General features: G+C 38.3%; 1 non-coding gene across 1 annotated transcript; it reads left to right on the top strand.

Moving 5' to 3' along the window:
• The first annotated feature begins 10,069 nt into the window (after nucleotides 1–10,069).
• Nucleotides 10,070–10,177, top strand: LOC125494141 (small nucleolar RNA R71). Its single transcript, XR_007270537.1, has one exon. It is a non-coding gene; the product is annotated as a small nucleolar RNA R71 (small nucleolar RNA).
• Nucleotides 10,178–22,701: the final 12,524 nt, after the last annotated feature.

The following is a 22,701-nucleotide window of genomic DNA, read 5'->3' as shown; positions in this document are numbered from 1 at the left end:
CTGGAATGGATTATGTGATAACTGTGTGCTAGATGATTAGACATGAAAGCTTTAACTAATTGTACCTAGTCTGCTCTGCACTCCTTATAAAATAGGTCTTAACTTTGTTTTAGTTTCAACTTAATTCAATGCTTCTATATGGAATATTGGAAGGAATCATTTATATTGTGTTATGCATGTAGACCATTCTATAAATCAATTTATACCAGCAAAAGGAACACTAAAAAGCAACAAGAGACCAATTACGTAATCTTTCCATCATGAATAAGCATTAAAATGGTACAAATTTCTAGCCCTAGGCGTCAAATAATGGGAAAATTACAACTGAATATTTAACCTAGACGACAAGATATTATTGATATTTATTTACAAAAATATCATTTGATTTATAAAATATTGCTATATTGATAAGTACATATTCTAACATCATTCAGTTGCAGATTAGGGTACATTTTCATGTAGCATTAGAGCATTTACATTGCATTTATGCATAGTTAGGTCCCTTTTTAATAAGTTATAGTGCTTTCACAGGTTGTTTGGTGTTTTGATATAATTTCAGGTACTTTGTACTCCTTTTTAAGAATATGATGATTAAGGCACTTGTAGTACCTTCAAAATGATATATCATGTGCTCAAAACGGATTGGAATTGAAGAAGATACAAAGGACTTCGTGTACTTGTGCGAAATATAACACCTCTGCACCATTTCTTCAATATCTTTTGACACAAAAATGATAATGAGGTGATTCTAATTGGGTTAGAAACTAGACTTAAAGATCTTTCCAACGATATATTACATGTGCCAAATGAAGCTCCGTATCAAATTTGCTGTTTGAAGTTGAGTTGGGGAATTTGAAGACTACAGGGCAACACGTCCATGTCACTTTTGACACGTCCGTCTCACTCTGATTTCTTCACGGCAGTAGCTTATCTTCGTAAATTACATTTTATGATTATAGGTCAACACGTCCGTGTTGTTATTGACACGTCCGTGTTGATCTGTTCCATGACGCGTTTTGCGAAGTCGGTTTTATTATTTGGAAAGTTATAAATACTCTTTTACTGGCTTAATGACGGGGAGATAGTTAATTGTATACACTTTTTTGAGGGTTTATAGAGAGAAGTTAGAGAGAGAAACTTGTAGATTTTTATTGTTCTCCAAGACTCTACCTTTCTTCCATTAATTCAAGTACTTATTTTCTTCTTCTTTTCTCTTAGTTTTATGTTATGAACTTTAACTATTGTTCTCTAATTTGTTTATTTATTTCAATTATGCTTGAGTAGTTACTTTTATCGATAGTTAAGTTGAACCCTAGTATGATTTAATTCATGATAGTTTCTTTAAATTCTCATATTAATTGTTAATTGTTTTTGCTTGATTGTTTGTGCATAATCCAATAAATACTAGATTAGGGATAACTATTATTGTTCTAATTCCATTGTCTTGATCGCAACGGGAGTTGGCTTTTGACGGATTTGAGTATTTCAATTCAGGACATGAAGTTCTCCACGGGAGTAGGTAGAATGAATCGTTAGGAAGTTAAAGTACCGCGTTTAATGTCTTTAATTTGCATGATTCCACGGGAGTAGGCTTGAATGCATATTCGAGAAGCCATAGATACTCGGGAGAGGTTTATGATACTTTATAGGGTGGACTTTTCCTTGTGAACATTTAATTGATTAATTTGGGGTAGTAATTATTTTGTATTACTTCATGCTAGCGGGGATACTTAACTGTAGAGTCTTTTATTTATATATTGATTAGTATAGTTGATTCGACGATCATTGATTTTAATCTCCTTAAGTCTTACCATTATTTAAGATTTAGGATTATTTGCCTAGAAAGGGCTCAACTATTCCCCATTTACTTTAATAAGTCTCACCTTTTGATTATTCCTTGTAGGACCCAAGTTTCACATCTTGTAACTTTTATAAGTCCCGGTTTACTTAAAACATGTTACGAAGGTTAAATCTCTCCACCCAACCCACCCCAAGCCACACCCCTCATTCTGCCACCCTTTCCGCCACCTTCCCAGCCCCCTCTCTCTCTCCCCCATGGAAAAAAAACCCAAACCCAAACACCCACACTTCTGCCACCCTTGCCGCCACCTTCCCAGCCCCCTCTCTCTCTCTCCCATGAAAAAAAAACCCAAACCCAAACTCAAACACCCACATCCTTCTCTCTCTCTCTCTCTCTCTCACCCCATCACCATGGCTGCAAGAGTAGAGCTCCGGCGAGTGGTAATGGAACACCGGCGAGACTAGGCAGTGGGCGACGGCTTCACGACACGAGTTCAGCGGCAGCAACAACACAGACGAATCGGGGAACAGAGTGAAGGAAAGAGAGGAAGAAAACTCCAGCGAGCAAGGGGTGATGGAGCTGCAGCGCAGGGGATGAGAGCGAAGGAAAAAGGGGAGCTGGGCGTCAGTGCGACATCGGCGAGGGTTCATCGATGAGAGGAAGAAGGAAAGGTGATGGGGTGAGAGAGAGAGAGAGAGAAGGGTGTGGGTGTTTGGGTTTGGGTTTTTTTTTCACGGGAGAGAGAGAGGGGCTGGGAAGGTGGCGGCAAGGATGGTAGAATGAGGGGTGTGGCTTGGGGTGGGTTGGGTGGAGAGAGGAAGAGATAGATTATGGGTCGGGTTAGGAAGGCGGCGGCAGGGGTGGCTCAGCCCTTGTTTCCGGCCAGCTGATGCAGTGGAGGAGATGTGAATGGAAGGGAACTCACGTGCTCTCATTAAGCTGTGAGCACGTGACATTAAACTTGCTATAGCAGGTAGGTTACCTGCTGGGTCTTATAAAAGTTACAATATGTGAAACTTGGGTCCTACAGGGAATAATCAAAAGGTGGGACTTATTAAAGTAAATGGGGAATAGTTGAGCCCTTTCTAGGCAAATAATCCTAAGATTTAATCATAAAACAACTTTCTCTCTATGGGATCGACCCTGACTTATCCTACTACATAATTAGGAGGATTAGTTAGGTTTTTTATTTTTGTTAGGTGCGCGACACGCCTATCTAATTTTGGCGTCGTTGCTAGGGAGACGCGGTTTAATTCTATTTAGTTTTTATTGTTAGTGTGACCAAAGTGTTTATTTTTTTTCCCTTTTGTGAATATTTTTTTTTATAACTTTTCTGTATCATGGAGTCATGTTATTCTGATGATGGGGGTAATTCTTTTGCTAGGCAACATAGTCGTAATTCTTGGGATTCTCATGTTTCCAGTTTTGATGCATCATATCAAAATCCTCCCAATTTTTGCATGAGTTCTCCTGAATTACCTCATATGTTATGTGAATCCCGTGTATATGCTAGTAATTTTAAAGCAATTTTTTCTTTTCCTCAATATGATAATGAAATGTTTTGGAAATACTATCATAGACTTGGTAATTTTATTGGTCCTAATCATGAAATTGAATTATGGGATATCTGTCGAGTGATTTATCAGGGGTTAAATGAAGAAACTAGGATGATGGTAGAATCTATGTCTAATGGAGAATTTCTATTCTAATCTTCTGATTATTGTTGGAATTTAATTAACTGGTTGGCTAGGGATACTTATGAGTGGGAGATGTCTTTATCAGCTAGAGTCATTCCTTCATCCCCAACTTACATTACACCACCGCCTTATTGTTTGACATCGGGCTTTGCTCCAGTAAGCAATGGCTCGAATTTTTTTCATGAACTTCTCCAGTTGATCACCAATCCTGCACACATGTAGCCTTAAAAGGGGTATCAGTACCTCTCACTCTCTCACCAAACTACAAAATTAGCAAAAAAAAAAAACTACGAAAGAAAAGGGAAGAAATCGGGTTGCCTCCCGATCAGCGCTGGTTTATAAAGGTCCCGCACAACCATAATGCTTCATCCCTCAAACAGAAGGGGATAGGGGTTGAAGGTATAACTCCTCCACAGACCCAACAGGGATTCCCGTATAGTACAACTTCAAACGTTGTCCATTAACTTTGAACTTCTCACCTGTTGCATTTATCACCTCAATAGAACCAAACTTCACTAGTAGAATAAAGGCTACTTGTTGCGGTTAAAAAGTGCCCTATTGCTGCGGATTAGGGCGCGCAGCAATTAAGGGCGCAGCAATAGGTATTAATAATATTGCTGCGGTTTTAAACCGCAGCAATATAGAGAAATATTGCTGGTTTCAAGGCCAAACCGCAGCAATATTATTATGCGTTATCAATTTATAAGACAATATTGCTGCGGTTTTGTCCCAAAAACCGCAGCAATATTCCTTTTTTTAATTATTTACTTAAGTATATTGCTGCGGTTCCTTAGCAAAACCGCAGCAATATATCAGGGTACAGGTAAAAATTTTTTTTTTTTTTTTTAAATCAATTTGAAAAATTAGAGCTACCCCTGCACTATCCACCAAATTCACATAACAAATGAACATCAAATCTTTTAAGAGAAAGATAACACCACATTCATTCACAACAAATGAAACTAACAATAAATCAAAAATAATTGAAACTGTATCTCATTTACAAAGAAAACAAAGATGATGAAAATTATAACAGTATCTAAAATGGAAAAACTAAATCTAAAAAATTATAACAATACATGAAGAAAATAAGAAAATCAAATCTAAAAAAAACTAAAATCGAAATTATAACAGTTTCATGTGTGTGTTGGTGGGCTTCGCATTTACTGGTGGAGCGACGGCGAGATTTGTAGACCACGAGCGACGGCGAGATTTGTAGACCACGAGCGACGGCGAGATTTGAAGACCACGAGCGACGTCGAGATTTGTAGACCACGAGTGACGGCGAGATTTGTAGACCACGAGCGACGGTCGAAAATGGCGGATGAAGAGGAGGAGGGAGAAGTCGGAGATGGCTGACAGGAGCGGTCGAGGCTGGTGGACGACGAATATCGCGTCGCTCCGTTCGAGGTTGACAGGAGCAGTGGAGTTCGGTGGAACGCCGGCGAAGGTTAAGGGAGAACGGCGCTGGTTGTAGCAGTGGAGTCTGGTGATGAGAGAAAAGAGAGGTTGAGAGAGAGATGAGAGAACAGAAAAGAGAGGTTGAGAGAGAGAGGAGGTTGAGAGAATGGAAGGGAACGGCTGGTTGTGAGCATTGATAGAATGAGAGGGAAAAAACCCTAAACGCGTTTTTATATATTTTTTTTATAATATTGCTGCGGTTTTTTATCAAAAACCGCAGCAATATATTAAAATATTATTTTTTTAATATTATTTTAATATATTGCTGCGGTTATTGATAAAAACCGCAGCAATATATCTGGTCAAATAGTCAAATTTTTTTCAAAAAATTTTGGTCGATACCATATTGCTGCGGTTTTAAGAAGAAACCGCAGCAATATCTTTATTTTATATTTTATGTTTATTTTTACGTGATATATTGTTGCGTATGGGTAAAACCGCAGCAATACCACCGCAGCAAATAGCATTTATTCTACTAGTGCTTGTTAGTATTAGTGACAGAAAAGGGACCAGACCACCTAGACTTCAGCTTACCAGGAAAGAGCTTTAGTCTACAGTTGTACAATAAAACCTTGTCACCAATAGAGAACTCCCTGCTCAAAATTTTCTTATCATGCCATCTCTTAGTACGCTCTTTGTAAAGACGCGAACTATCATAGGCATTCAATCTAAGTTCATCAAGCTCATTGATTTGCTACAAACGTTTTTCTCCTGCTAATTTAGCATCAAGGTTCAACTCCTTAACATCCCAAAAAGCCTTATACTCTAGTTCGACAAGTAGGTGGCATGTTTTTCCATAGACTAGTCGATAAGGGGTGGTACCAATAGGGGTCTTAAAAGCAGTTCTATAAGCCCATAATGTGTCATCTAACTTATCACTCCAATCCTTTCTAGATTTAGCTACCACTTTCTCCAAGATAGTCTTTATTTCACGGTTAGACACTTCTACTTGCCTACTTGTCTGAGGATGGTATGCTAGGCCAGTCATATGATAGACGCCATAGTTTTTGAGTAAGGCTTCAAAGGTTCTTTTGTGAAAATGGGATCCACCGTCACTATTGACAACCCTTGGTACCCCAAACCTTGGAAATATAATCTTTTTGAACATTTTCATGACAACCTTAGAGTCATTAGCTGGTGATGCAATGGCTTCTACCCACTTAGATACATAGTCAACAACAACAAGTATGAAATTGTTGCCTGTGGAAGAAGGAAAATGACCCATAAAATCAATACCCTACACATCAAATAGTTCAACTTCCAAGATGGGGGTTTGGGGCATCTCATGTCTACGGGAAATATTTCCTATTCGTTGGCATGCATCACAAGACTTAACAAAAAAACTAGCATCATGAAATAGAGTCGGCCAATAAAAACCAGATTGAAGTACCTTAGCAACTGTTTTGGAGGGCCCAGCATGGCCTCCGAATGGAAGGGAGTGAGAGTGCTTCAGAATTTCATGCACCTCCCACTCTGGGATACATCGCCTGTAGATGGTGTCGGCACAAAGCCTGTAAAGAAGAGGGTCATCCCAAAAGTACTTCTTGGCATCATGGAGAAATTTCTTCCTCTGCTGGTAACTCAGCTCTGGAGGAGTTTGTCCACTCACACAAAAGTTGGCGAAGTCTGCATACCACGGGGTAACGGAAGTGACTGTCAGGAGCTTAATATCACGAAAGGAGTCATCAATGGGTAGGCCTTCTTCCATATCCTCATACTGCAATCTGGACAAGTGATCAACCACTACATTTTCTGCACCCTTTTTATCTCTAATCTCCAAGTCGAATTCTTGGAGTAGCAAAATCCACCGAATGAGTCGAGGCTTTGCTTCTTTTTTGGCTAGGAGGTACTTCGATGCAGCATGATCGGTGTAGACAATGACCTTAGACCCAAGCAGATATGTCCTGAACTCGTCCAGTGCATAAACCACAGCTAGAAGCTCTTTCTCCGTGGTGGCATAATTAACTTAAGCTTCATCTAATGTCTTGCTAGTATAGTATATGGCATGAAGGATGTTATCCTTCCTCTGACCAAGTACAACTCCCACCGCATAATCGCTAGCTTCACACATAATCTCAAATGGAAGGTCCAATCTCGGGATCAAATGATTGGAGCAGTAATCAGAGCTTGCTTGATCCTGTTAAAAGACACAAGACACTCATCAGTAAACAGGAACGGGGCATCCTTGAGGAGCAACCGAGTAAGTGGTTTAGCAATTTTAGAGAAGTCTTTGATAAAGCGGCGATAAAATCCCCCATGACAAAGAAAACCTCAACCCTTACATTCACAGGAGGGGGTAATTGCTCAATCACTTGAATTTTTGCTTTTCCACCTGGATGCCTCGTTCAGAATAATATGATCAAGTACCACTCCTTCAATAACCATGAAGTGGCACTTCTCCCAGTTTAATACAAGGTGGCATCCTCACAACTTTTCAACACTTTAGCTAGATTTAGCAAACATGCATCATAATCAATGCCATACACACTAAAGTCATCCATAAACACTTCCATATGGACTCAATAAACTCAGAAAAATGGCCATCATACAACGTTAGAAGTAGCGGGGCATTACATAGGCCAAAGGGCATCCTTCGATAAGCAAAGGTACCATAAGGACATGTAAATGTGGTCTTCTCCTGGTCATCTGGGTGGATAGGGATTTGGAAGAAACCAGAATAGCCATCTAGATAACAAAAATGAGATGACAAGCTAGACTTTCCAACATCTGATCAATGAAGGGCAGGGGAAAATGGTCTTTCTTAGTGGCAACATTCAATTTCCTATAGTCAATGCACATACGCCACCCAATGACTACTCTTGTAGCAATTAGTTCATTTTTCTCATTTTTAACTACAGTAGTACCACCCTTTTTAGGAACCACTTTAACTGGACTCACCCACTTAGAATCAGAAATGGGATAGATGATCCCAGCATCAAGCAATTTCATAACCTCTTTTTTGACAACTTCCTGCATATTGGGGTTCAAACGACACTAACCTTGTATACTAGGACGATGATCATCCTCGAGATAAATTTTATGCATGCAAAAGTCGGGGATTATGCCTTTCAAGTCTTCAATATTATATCCAATGGCCTTTTTATGTTGTCGCAAAACAGACAAAGTTGGAAATTTGACCATCATTTATGACAGCACTAACAATCACAGGGCAATTTTCAGATTCATCCAAAAAAGCATATCGCAGAGAAGGGAGAAAGGGTTTCAGTTCAGGTTTCTTTACCACTACCGGTTGAGTAGCACATACTAACCGTTCGTCCTCGTGAGTGGTAATATCGTCAAGCTCACACAGGTAAAAGTGCTTCCCAACATCCATTCAGTAGTCCGGAGAATATCATCACCTGTGGAAGAGTAAAACAAAGCAAAGCCTCCAAGGATCCCGCAGAAGGGATTGAGGCATGTCATCATTAACCAGCACATCAATGACATCTATTCTATAACAGGCTTCCTCTAGCATGGGACTTTTCAAAGCATTGGTCAAACTAAAAGTCACCTTATCATCCCCACAGTCAAAGTCAATTTCCCATTTTTAACATCTATGACAGCTCCAGCAGTATGAAGGAATGGTCTCCCTAAAATGATTGGGATTTGAGTATCCTCTTCCATGTCAAGCACAACAAAATCCACAGGAATATAAAATTTACCTACCCTCACGGAAACGTCCTCTAAGATACCAAGGGGGTATTTAACAGAACGATCAGCCATTTGAAGAGTAATGTTGGTACATTTTAAATCTCCCATGTCAAGCTTTTTGCAAACAGTCAAGGGCATGACACTAACACTAGCACCTAAATCACATAAGGCTTTGTCAAAAATAGGTGCCAATATTACAAGGGATGGAGAAACTCCCGGATCTTTCAATTTAGGAGGGGATTGATTTTGCAAAAGAGCACTACATTCTTCAGTAAAGGCAACAGTTTCTACTGCATTAAAGGCTCTTTTCCTAGTCAAAATTTCCTTCAAAAATTTAGCATATGCAGGTACTTGAGTAATGACTTCAGTAAATGGACAGTTACCTGAAGATTTTCACTTACGACTCTCCATAAACTTACCAAGTTGGTGATCCAGCTTATTTTTCGATAGACGAGTGGGGAATGGTACCTTTATCACAGGAGTGGTAGATGAATTTTTTTAGGTACTACATGCTTCTCTGCATTTGTGTTGGTGGTTGCCTCAGGAGCTATCGAAGTTTCAGTGACGTCTGCAATTTTTTCTGGCTCAACCGGACCATCCTTAAGCACTGGGGGACCATCATAATATGTTCCACTCCTAAGAGTGGTGGCATTGGCAGTGTCCCTTGGTTGCATTGATTGTGAAGTAAGACCCAGTGGCCTACTAGCAGAAGAACTAGCCAACTGAGCTAGTTGAGTCTCCAAATCTTGTTATGCGTGCCCAATTTTCCAGTTGAGCTTTTGTGTCAGCTTGAAAAGCATTGAACCCTTTCTGCATCTGGAACATCATATTCTTCAACTCTGTCATGGCTGGGTCAGCAGTAGGAGCGGTTGAGGTGCTTGATTTCTCTGAAAACCAAGTGAGCTTGTTGTGAAGGTTGTATTGTTGACCCTGTTGTTGAGGCAATATGGTGTTGTGAGGAGGGTTCAACATTAGTACTCCTATATGAAGGTTTGGATGGTGTCTTACACCCGGATTTAAGGTGTTGGAATAGGGTTGAACTGGTTCCTAGGTTGTGACTGAAAGCATTGACGGCCTCACAGTTTTCTTACATAGATGAGCGCAGGACACTCTTGAGAATTGTGCCAGATATTCCACAAGCATCACAAATGAACATTTAGTTAGAAGCACTAGCCATCGCTTAACACTCATGTGAGGAGTATACCTAACTTAGGGATCAATTTTGAGTTAGGGCAACTAGTTGCCCAGACAGTAAGGAAATGGCTTCAACATCACGTTTACCTCCCTTTTTCAAAGAGGAACGAATAGTAGATGCTTGATTAGATGCTACCTTCTCCAAAAGTTCATACCCTCCTCAATCGATTAATCCATGAAGAACCCATAGGATGCTTCATCAATTACCCGTCGTGTATCTGCATCAACTCTAGTGTAGAAAATCTGACACAAAATACCACTGGTACAACCATGATGAGGACAGAGACGCTGCAGATCCTTTAACCGCTCCCAAGCTTCATATAAAGACTCACCAGGATCTTAGGTGAAAGTAATTATGGCATGTCTCATATCGGCAGTCTTTTGGTAAGGGTACCACTTGATAAGAAAAATCTTGTAAAGTTCTGGCCAGGTGGTGATGGTGGAAGGCAGCTTATTATATAACCAAATAGGATGAGTTTCATCTCATCAGGAGTAACACCAGCTTGTTTCTGAGTAGCACAACACTGTAAGAATCTCTGCAAGTGCTGATTTGGGTCTTCATATGGTAACCCAACGAACTGATTATTCAGAACCATATTCAGAACATGAGAATTGATCTCAAAATTCGTAGCGGCGATAGTGGGCATCCGTACCCCAGTAGGCACATTATCAGGAGATGGTTGCGCGTAGTCTCTGAAGGTTCGTGTAACATTCTCCCCCACGTTGAGAGTATGCGGTGAGGCGGGGGATTCTTGGTGTGGGGAAGATGGTGGAGAAGGTGTCTCTTGGGAGGGTGTCCTTGCAGATAGCTTTGTTTGCTTAGTTTTCTTTCTGAGTCTACGAGCAGTCTTTTCAATCTCCGGATCGAACGGGATGAGATTTCAGGATTTCAATTTCCTGCTCATACACCAAAAACACTAAAACATAACGTGAGATGCTCCAAAGAACAGGTGTTCTTCAGAGTAGAGGTTAGTTTAATACAATATTTCAGACAAAATAAAAATAAATCGTCTCCCCGACAACAGCGCCAAAATTTGATAGGCTGAAGTCGTATCACCTAATCAAAAATAACCTAAGGTCCACTAACTAGTAGTCAGGGACGTCAGAATCGAATCCACATGGAGAAAGTAATATTATTATATCTGAACTCTAATATTGCACTAAAAAAATCAGATGGAAAGAGTTGTGTTACTAAACTAAGGAAATTACATAACAAAATAAGAAGGTGTAAATATATTAATAAAGCACTAGAATCATAAATCACTATGTATACAATTCGGGAAATCAGGGACGAATAATAACCACCTAGTAAGTCAATCTGTCTAGGACACATGTAATTTCTCGCGAACATTACCTCCCTCAAAGATCACCCAGCCGCTCTCGCATAGTCAAGGGTCACACTTTGCCTAATAATTGAAAGCCTATACGGTATCTCTCCTCTCGAAGCAGATTCAGTATTGCAACAATAGAAATATAAATCAGGCCTAACTTATAATTCTAGCATGAAGATTCAACCATAGCAAACAATTGAAATACAAGGCAATCAAAATAATCTAGCAATCCCTCATTGCATACATAGATCCCCACAATCCTAGAGATAAAACTACTCACTCATAATCATGAAAACAATAACAAACATATAAAAACTCATACTTTGAAACATTGCAAACAACTAGGAAAAGAATCTAATTAACAATAGAAGAAGTAATAAAGAAATAATGAAGAAAGATTACCGAATTATATTGAACTTGTGAATAAGAAAAAGGTTTGATCTTGAATTGAAATCACAAAGCACTAAATTAAGGTTCTTGAAACACTCTCTAGAGAAAACTAATAATAAAAACCAAGATCCGTTCTCATAATTCTAATTTTTCTATTTATACAAGCCCTAAAATCCATCGCCAAAAACCTCGAAAATCAGCCTCGTATTCATTAAAAAGCGCGTGGCGGACTGTCACCCAATCGGGCCAAAGATGCCCGATAGAATCGGGCTCCAAAACAGAATAAACAAGGCCAAAATTAAAGGCGCCCGATGAAAACGGGCTGACCCGCCCGATGACATCGGGCGGCCTATAAGCACAACAGCTTCACATCAGTTTGCTAGGGGCGCCAGACGTCGGACCATGTCACCCGATCGGGCTGAACACCGAATCACGACTGGGCTTCCATCGCCCGATCGGGCCCGCAACAGAACCAGTTATCTTGCTTCTTCGTCCGATCGGGTTGTGCCACACGATCCTATCGGGCCGGTCGGCCTTCACTTGTTTCTTAGCTCTTCGTTTGGTCAAAGTCCCGGAAAGCATCCTCGGGATCTTGAAACTCAGCGTGCAACCTCTTTAATCTAGTGTGCAGTCATATAACAGATATAAAGTAGGTAATGGCTCCCTCAAACCTGCAATCCAATACAAAATAGCAAACCACAACTTGATGGAGAGAGTTAGTGCAAAATGATTCCTAAGAGCACCATAAACATCACTTTTAGCATATCAGTAGGGGAGAAAAACTCTATATAAAATCATAACATCAATAACTAGTTGTCTCAACTGTACCATCTCAAGCATGTAGCGACACACATAATATCCACAGTCTAGAGTACCAGGCGGTTGGCGAGGGCACTATACACAAGAAATCCCATATACTTTAATATAGACAATGAAGAATATTTTTGTGTATCAAAAATGAAATGAAAATCAGATACCTCTATTTGATTCCATCTAATTTCGGGATTCTTTTTAATCTTCTTGATATCTTTTCGATGGTACGTGCTAAATTTGATAATTCCCCTATGTGATCATAACAAGTTTAGGCAAATAAGAAAATAGCATATCATAATAAAAATATTAAATAGTCATTCAAGACTTACTCATTAATGATCTTTTTTGCAAATGGTCGAACTTTATTTCCTACTCCTACTGGATCTAACCAATATATCAATCCGTTCCAAGGACTAATAACAACTAACATCTAATGTTTACTATATAATTGAATAAGTTAAGATGAAGAAAACAAAATCATTAAGAATTTAAATAACACCATAACTTTTATAGTCAAATAATAATTCATATATTCTAAACACAACACTTACTTCTCATTATATGTTGCAAAAAAGAGTTGATTGATATTTTTGCCATTATTAGATGCAAAGATACAAGCCAAATAATCAGATCATGGATCTCCTTCTTCTGTTGTCGTTGGTGTCAAAGGACTTAGAACATTGGTGTCACAAAATCCATATACCCCTGAAATCCCTTCTTTATAACAAACTTCACTCAAGTACCTAGCAAAACTTATAGGTGTTATTTTAGAAAATATCAAAGTATCAAAAACATAAAATCACTAATTTTAAAAAATGTTGCAAAATTTACTCCTTTCATGAACGTGGACATGTGAGTTGATCCAATCTCCTCTTGGAAGCACCAATCGAGGATATCCTCATAATCGATGGCAACATCATGTTCATTATAAAATACGTTTGCTGGAATTCTAATGGAAATAGTTTCTTGCCTCTTTTTCATTCCTAAAGCTTGAATCTTAAAAGCTCGCAACAAACTAGTAATCAACTTATCTTGATCTTTTGCAGTGATCGAGTAATTTCGAACGAATGATGATTGTGATTTTGATGGTGTGGTTAATGTGCTTGTGTAGCATCCTTGACAAAATCCATGCAAGATATAATACTTGTTTATGTATACGAAAATTATATGAATAATATTTTGTGCAATAGAAGAAAAAATTAAATTTATTAATACCTTCTTGAATGGAAGAATCAAATGTGTTGGCCAAAGAAGAAAAGTGTCCTTAGCTTGGAATACATATTGAAATTCCTAAGTAGGGCATGGTAAAAGTGCACGAGGCTCAACAACCTTAATGACGGCAACACGACGTTGAGTACTCGACGGGGTGCTATGATGAACACGTAAAACCTCTGTTGAGCTTGGTATACACTTTACCATTAGCAACAACCTTGAACTCATTGTCACATTCAATCGTCAAGCAACAATCACTCTCACCCTTTACAAAAATAAAATTAAAGAATACGACTTTAAGAGACGATATCCATTAGTGCAAGATATATAAGTTTATATGAACAAAAACATTAGAACAATTAGAAAAATTCTTTATTTTCATCAATATTTACTCAACAGCACAACAAAAGATATTTTCCTTATCTCCCAAAAGTAAACATTGGAATAATTAGAATACAATTGGAATTTATATAATAGTACATAATACCTCGGGGAAGGAGTTTTCATCTACACCCGTTGTACGAGGTTCGGGGACTGTCGAAGAAGAAACTTGATGCATCTTACTTGTGTCCGGCCACAATACATGGTAGGGCCTAATATCATGCTCTTGTTCATTACGAGGTTCAAGTTCACGTTGAATTGGACTATGATCTAAAGAAATGTTGGTATCTGACTCTAGTTGGAGTTGAAATTGTTGAACACCTAGGCCAATCAAACTACCTAATTGAGAATTAGACTCTTTATTATTAGAAACACCAATTTGGCTACCATTACACCCATGCCCATCAGAAAGACCCAGTTGACCACCGAAATTAACACCACTCCAATCACCACCGAAATTACCACCACTCCAATTTGCTTTGACTTGACTCATTTGTTGACTCATCTGTTCTGGGCTAATCTGACAACATGTTGTAAGGAAGGACATAACAAAATTTTGAGTGTTTCTTATTTCTCCCAACTCTGATCTTAAATTTTTTATTTTAGCCTTCATTTGGCTAGGTGGTTGTGGCCGGTTAAATCCAAACTAATCTGTGTTTGTCACACCTAAACCAACACCCCTGATACAACCACCATGCTCTAATTTCTCAATTGCTTTTGCTAAATTATCATCCCGACCTTCTGCAACAATTTGTCCGCTACTCTATTTAGCCTCCAAAGTTTGCTAGCACCAAGAATAATTTTATATATTAAAGTTAGTATAATTTATATTATTACAATTACAGTAATCTAACTTATAAAATGTGCAGAAAAAGTTTCGTACAATTGATTCAGCAATTTTTAAATCATTAGGATTCTTAAATATCATTGTTCCATCTTTAACATCAGAATGAGCTGTAAGCCGGGTCAAATGTCGAGGAACTATAGGTGCATTTATCCCTCTCTTCTCAAGGTCCTTTGGCTAAAAAGTCACAAATTCGTAAGAAAACATAGTTTAGAAAAATTAAAGTTCAAAGTTAATTGCACCAGGTTGATTGAAACGTACAATCTCTTCCTCAAAATGTTGATAACCTAGTCGTCCTCCATGATAGCTTGATTTTCTATTATCCTTCACTTTTTTACGATTTTTTTCACTTATAACCTGCAAAAATAATGATGTAATTCAACATAAGTAACATTCCAATATATCTGGTTATAAATAAGGTTTGTAGGAATTGAAACCTTAAACTTAGGATCAATTGATGTTTAAAGAAATTGGTCCCAATCTTCCTGAGTTATCCATGGATATAACCCTGATTTTGTTTTCACCAATTGTCCCTTGGAAGTGTACAACCACTCCTTTCTCAATCTTGCTTTAAAAATGCGAAATGCAATAGAAGCTCGCGATAAGATATAACGTTTACGACCTTCTAATATTGTGAACCCTTTCTGCATAATACAAGAGTCATTTATTAGTGCAACTAAAACATAAAACAAGAAGTTTACTTTAGCTCATTCCATGTGTAACAGGGTTTTCAGACACATATCATATACAACAATGAGAACAATATTATTCCATTAAACATATGATAAGATAATTATGACAAATGTATTCTTATGAGATCAACAATATCGCGAGTACAAGCATAGAAATTCTAAACAACGAATTATGACAAATGTATTCTAGAATTACAGTATTTGTTGTGATCTCCAAATCATTCCTTTTTCCCTTCAAATTCTACTACGGATAATCTAAACTCTAATTAAACCAACGCCTCAAAACTCGAGAAATCCTTTCTTCTCATCCTAAACAATCCCACAGACCAAAATTCCAAAACATAAAGCATTTTTTACATTGAGTATCACTACAATTACTAATTCTGCGCAAGCATCTAAACAAACATATAAGCAGAATTCTGGGTTTCTGGGTACTCCATAAATCATGAGGATTTATGTCAATCAATAAAATTAAAAAGCAGAACATAAAGGTTTTGATAAAGGTAATGCTTAAACAGGAACTCAGAAAGTACATCCTTTGATTATTAATCTGATTATACAAGTGCAAAATATAACTACGGATCTCATATGGTATTCAGACCTTAGTTGATGCAAGGCATTCTGCCACATTAGCAAAAATACCAAAATTCACTAATAAGAACAGAACATTGGTCCTTTAGTATTCCATTTAAGTTAGAACTGGAAATCGAATGTGGTGGTGGTTATATTAAGCTTCTATCTGGATTTGTCAATTAGAAGAATTTGGAGGAGATACCTCTTACAGGTTTGTCCTCCCACATTCAAGGTCTGTTGTTCAAAATATTCTCTCATAACAATTTCAGAAAATAGACCAAGAGTAGCATCAGTTAATTGACTCTTTTAACCACTTCATATTTTTATAATCACTTCTAAAATAGACCAAGAGTAGCATCAGTTACTTGACTCCTTATAACCACTTCATATTTTTATAATCACTTCAAAATCTTTGATCATACATAATGCAGATGCTTTAAACTTTTAACTCTAGAGTTTTGTGGTATAATTATTTGTGGCTATGCATGCGAAATCGTGATTGGTAATAAAGTTATATACAGTAAGTGGTTAGAAATTCAAAATCTTATCAACCAACACATCACGATTACACTTAAAGATCCTCTTGGATGTAAGAGGGACCCCTGAGTACTTAAAAGGGAACTCACCCTTTGAAATCTTGTAACTTGCAGAATCCTTTCCTGGATTTCAGATGACACATTTCCAAAATATACAGTTGTCGTTGCTTGACTAGCTTCCAGACCAAAAGTAACCGCAAAAGCATTCAAAGCTCTTTTCAATAGAGTAGTAGATTGCACATCTCCCCAACTAAACAGCATAAGATCGACTGCAAATATCAAATGATGCAAATTCAAGGCAGCACATCTGTAGTGGAAATGAAAATCCCTTCTCTTACTCATCTTCTGCATGATTCTAGTAAAATATTCAATAGTAGGACAAATATCAATAGAGAGATAGCATCTCCCTATCTCAGCCCTTTTTTCCCCTTAAAATATCCACACAAACTTCCATTGAAACTCAATGAGTAGGGAGAAGTAATACACACCATAACCTAACAAACAAGTTGCCTTGTAAACCTTAAAGCTTCCAGCAGTGACCAATAAACTCCCAATTTAAAGAATTATAAGCCTTCCTAAGGTCAACCTTCATGGTGCACCTGGGAGGCTAACTCTTTCTTTTATAGTGCTTAAGGATAACACGGTACAAGAAAAATTTATGCCAAATTACTCGATCTTCAATAAAAGCACCTTGCATAGGGTTAACTAAAAAAGGAAGAACTTTTTTCAGCCTCTTGCATAACATCTTGGAGATTACCTTATAAAGAACAGTGCAACAGGCTATTGGTCTGAATTGTGATACATTCAAAGGTTGCTCACATTTTGGTATCAAACACAAAGTAGTTGCATTTATCTGCTTCAACATCCTGCCAGTCTGAAAATAGTCTAACACAACTCCAGTTACTTCTTCCCCCACCAAGTGCCATGATTTTTTGAAGAAGAAACTTGAGTAGCCATCAGGGCTTGGGAACTTATCATCCTCAATATAAAAGATGGCCTCCCTTACATCTTCAACATTAAACTGCATGCTAAGTGAACTTTGATGCTCTTCATTCAACACCTGCCCTTCATTAACAATAGTTCTGCTCACTTTCCTTCTGTCAATCTGAGTAGTCCATGTCAAACTCTCATAAAATTGCAAGAAAGCATTCTCCAAACTCTCTTGAGTATCCACCCACTCTCCTCTAGTATTTTGGATTCCATGAATTTGATTGTGAGCTCTTCGTTTCTTGAGGCAAGCATGAAAATAAGTTATATTAGTGTCCCCTCCTTTCAACCAATCTTGCATCATTTTCTGCCTAAGGAAGCTCATTCTAGATTTATTCATCTCCTCATATTTCTCTCTAGCCTCCTTCTCCCTTCCAAGAAGATCAACATTACCAGGGTCATTATAAATCTGCCCTTGTAACCCAGTCAAAACGTTATGAGCCTCATCAGTAACATTTTCAATGTTGGAGAATTTAGATATATTCAAATTCTTTAACATTAGTTTTAAACCCTTCAGCTTAGTAACAACCCTATGCATAGGAACCCCTTGAACACTTCTCTGCCAACCATTAGCCATAATACTACCAAACTCCTGAGCCATACCCCACATATTATAGAATCGAAATGGCTGAGGTTTAGTACTCACTTTAGAGTCCAATGTAACCACGCAAGGACAGTGGTCGAAAATGCTTTCAGGAAGGAACTGCACATTATACTGAGGGAAAGTATCATCCCACTCATCATTCATACACACTCTATTAATCTTAATAAACACCCTATCATCCCGCCCTTGTTTACTGGACCAAGTGAAAAAGGGCCCTGAACAACTAGCCTCATGAAGATGAGTGAATCTAATACACTCTCTAAAATTAGCCACCTCTACTAAGGTCACTGCGGACCCAATTCTTTCATTAAGGTGCAAGACACTATTAAAATCTCCTCCAATGAGCCAGCTCTTGTCACTAGTATTATGAATTCTCAAAAGACTCTCCTATAAACTACTTCTCTCCCATGCCTCATTTGCACCATAAACAACAGTGAAATTTTTTTTTATCAGTAGCTCTATGCCCCACTTCAGTATGAATATATTGATCTCCTACCTCAAAGATGTTTACATGAAACTTATTAGGAAGCCACACCAGCAATTCTACCACCCTTATGAGATTGGTAATTGTAACCACACTCCAACTATCACAAACCTTAAGGAAAACTTTATGAAAATTACTTGCCTTCACACAAGTCTCTAAAAGTCCAAACAAACCCAAAGAATGTTGATGGAGCATCCATCTCACATCTCCATGCTTCAATTGGCTATTAAGACCCCTTACATTCCAGAATCCTAGGCTATCCATTAGGGAGGATAAGCCTAACTTCTCCCATCTTGTTGTTCATGGCATCAACAAGATTTATTTCACCCTTCTGCTGCTTCTCCAACTCTCCCATATCAAGCACCTGTACTACAGTTGCTTCCTAAGTCACATTCCCAGTTGGTATAACCTTTTCACTAATTTCAACTAACACTGTCTGAGTTTTGTCAACATTTTGATCAGCCCCTTGTAATTCACTCTCTTTCCCTTCACTTGTGCTTTCTTCAATAGTTGTTAATATTGGGTTAATAGTATTAGCTGCTTCATTAGCCACTGGCTAGCTCAACTACTGTACAACTGGGTTAGCCTTAGCAACCCATTGCTTCTTATTCGTAAGCTTCCTCCGAGCAACTTCATAACTTTTCCTCCTACACTCCTTCATAGTGTGTCCTACCCCTTTTCAATTAGGCTAAATGATTGGCTTGCAATCATATAACACTTTCTGCACCATAAACCTGTCCAACCTCATTCTCAAACTGGCACAACAAGAATCTGCCTTTTTAGCGTCTAACATTAGCGTCTGTCATGTTACGCAAACGGTATAAGTCGATATACCGTCCGTCTTTTAGCAAATGGTAAATAGTGTCCTTTTACTTTCACTCGCGCCGGACTCGCGCCAGACTCCTCTCAGCTTCACTTGCCAAACTCCTCTCAGATACACTCGCGCTGGACTCATGCCGGAGCATCGTCGGAGCCCCGCCGCTGCTAGTTGTCGTCTCTCTCTCTTCCACAGTTGATTAAGGTATGAATTTATACCTTAGTTTTGTTGATTTTTGGCTTGAGTTCCTTGTTGTTGATTGGGGTTTTTTGTATTTTTGATGTATTGTTGTTGTTCATAGTTGTCGTTGTTGTGAGTGATAATTGTTGTTGTTGCTGTTAATAATTGCATTGTTGTTGTTGTTAAGTGAATTTGTTGTTGTTGTTGTTGATAATTGAATATGTTAAGTGTTATTGTTGTTGATAATTGAATATGTTAAGTGTTGTTGGTGATAATTGAATATGTTAAGTGTTGTTAATAAAAGAACATGTTTAGTATTGGTGTTGTTCATCAACTCGTTTAATTTATTCATGATAATTTTGAAGTGACGTTGTTAATGATAATTGTACAACCTCTTTATGTTCTTGTTGCTATTATTAAATAACAAAGTACTTCATGTTACATGCTTTAGACAAATTGAGTAATTAATTTATTACACGTAGAGAATTAAGTACAAATAATGGTCACATATCAAATTTATATTATCAAGGGCTTATTATTCTAGGTGCTTCGTAAAGATATGTATTTTTTAGTTTTATCGAATTGAGTTGATTGTATATATTGAATATATGTTTAGTATAATAGATTTAATGTATATTTAGTATATGTTCACTATATATTTGTTAATATATTTAGTATATACTTACTTTACTTATTACTTAGCTAGTGTTATTGTTAATCTTTTGGATTTGCTAGTAATTCCTATTATTCATAAATTGTCTAATATTTGTCTACTACATATAGTACGTACTTCTATTAACAAGTAGTGTATATAGTGAATTGATACTTTAAAGCTATGTGTAGCGTTTTAAATTATGAAAAGGAAGGAACGTAGCTGGATGTATAACAGACTTGATGGGCGTTCCCTTAGAACTGAGTTTGTGAAAGGGGTTGATGAGTTCATTGAGTTTTGTTTACAACATCCACATTTAAATGACGATGTCAAGATAAAATGTCCATGCATCCGGTGTACGTAATAACTTGCGTTACTTGAGTGTGGACACGGTCAAAGTACATTTGTACAGTAAGGGTTTTAAACCGAATTACTTTGACTGGTTATGTCATGGTGAACGTGCTACAGGGTCCTCCTCATCTTCCGCTCAGTCAAATCCGTATATGGATATGGTTTTGGATGCTTTAGGGAATACTGAAGATCATGCCATACTTGCACTTTCAAACGCAGTAGAAGAAGAACCCAATGGTGAAGCGAAGAAGTTTTTCGACCTTCTCAAGGCGGCCGAGAATCCCTTGTATGAAGGGAGCAAGATGTCCGTGCTGGAGATGGCATCTAGAGTCATAAGTTTAAAGTGTGAGTATAACCAACTACACAGGTGTGTTGATGGGTTTGCTAGTTTATTGAATGAGGTGATATCCCAGAAGAACCACATGGGAAGAACTTGCTACAACACAAAGAAAGTTCTAAAGGGTTTAGAGCTTCCTCATGAGAGGATACATGCATGTCCTAGAGGTTGTATGTTGTTTTGGAAGGGCGATGCTCACTTAGATAAGTGTAGTGTATGTGGTAGTGATCGGTACAAGAAAACTTCTAAGGGTAAGCTCATTCCTGCAAAAGTGTTAATCTACTTTCCAATCACACCGAGGTTGCAGAGGTTGTTTGCAACTAAGAACATCTCTCAGGAAATGACATGGCACGCCGACAATCCTCGAGTGCAAGGTACCTTAGCACATCCAAGTGACAGTGAAGCATGGAAACACTTTAATAGAACATTTCCCGACTTTGCCGCTGAGGCTCGAAATGTTAGACTCGGGTTGTGCACCGACATATTTTCTCCATATGGTAAGTTCGGAGGGCAATATTCATGCTGGCCAGTTATTCTCACACCATATAATTTGCCTCCATCTATGTGCATGAAGAAACCATTCATGTTTCTTTCTTTGCTCGTTCCGGGGCCTAAAAATCCCAAAGGAAACTTGGATGTGTTTATGCAACCTATAGTTGAAGCAGTTGTGGCATATTGGGGCTATGACTTATGATGTTTCAAGGAAGCAAAATTTCAACCTTCGAGCAGCGCTGCTTTGGACAATTAGTGACTTCCCAGCGTATGCTATGTTGTCCGGATGGTCTACTGATGGAAAGAAGGCATTCCCTTATTGCATGGATAAAAGCAAGGCATTCTGGCTTGAACATGGGGGTAAAGTGACATGGTTCGATTGTCATCGACAATTTCTTCCTTCTGACCACCCATTTCGAAGGAATAAGACTGCTTTTTGTAAGAATAGGGTTAAGAATGGCGTAGCTCCTCACATAATGTCTGGAGAGGAACTGTGGTAGTGCATGAAGGACTTACCTAAAGCAACTGATGGTCTCGAGGTGCTTAACCGATTGAAGAAGGATAAAAAAGGTTGGTTGAAACAAGATATTTTGTGGGAACTTCCATATTGGAAAGATTTGATTCTTCGTCACAACTTAGATGTCATGCATGTTGAGAAGAATTTTTCCGACCAACTCATTAACACTGTGATGGATGTGAAGGGTCAAACTTCAGACACCCTTAGTGCAAGGAAGGACATGGCACGTGTTTGCAAACGCCGGAAACTGGAGCTTGTTGATGATGGTGTGAGGAATTTGGCCAAGCCTAAATCACCTTACACACTCGACAAGGCTCAGAAAAAGGTATTTTGTGAGTGGGTACGTGACTTGAAGTTTCCAGATGGCTTTGCATCGAACTTGAGTAGATGCGTGGATCTTAGTTATAGTAAATTGCAAGGATTGAAGAGCCATGACTGTCACGTATTCATGGAGAGTTTGTTGCCGGTTGTCTAAAAGAATTGCTTCCTTTGCATGTTTGGAAGGCGATAACCGAAATAAGCCAATTCTTTCGAGACTTGTGTGCGTCCACAATCAAAGTCAGTTAGATGTAGCGAACAACATCCCGGAGGTCTTATGCAAGTTGGAAAAAATCTTTCCTCCATCATTTTTTAATTCAATGGAGCACTTGCCGGTTCACTTGCCTTATGAAGCAAAAGTTGGTGGCCCCGTCGAGTATAGGTGG

This window comes from Beta vulgaris, chromosome 8, assembly GCF_026745355.1.
Source record: "Beta vulgaris subsp. vulgaris cultivar EL10 chromosome 8, EL10.2, whole genome shotgun sequence".
Lineage (NCBI taxonomy): Eukaryota > Viridiplantae > Streptophyta > Magnoliopsida > Caryophyllales > Amaranthaceae > Beta > Beta vulgaris.
Note: the sequence above shows the minus strand (reverse complement) of the source record. Positions and strands in the feature narration are given on the sequence as shown.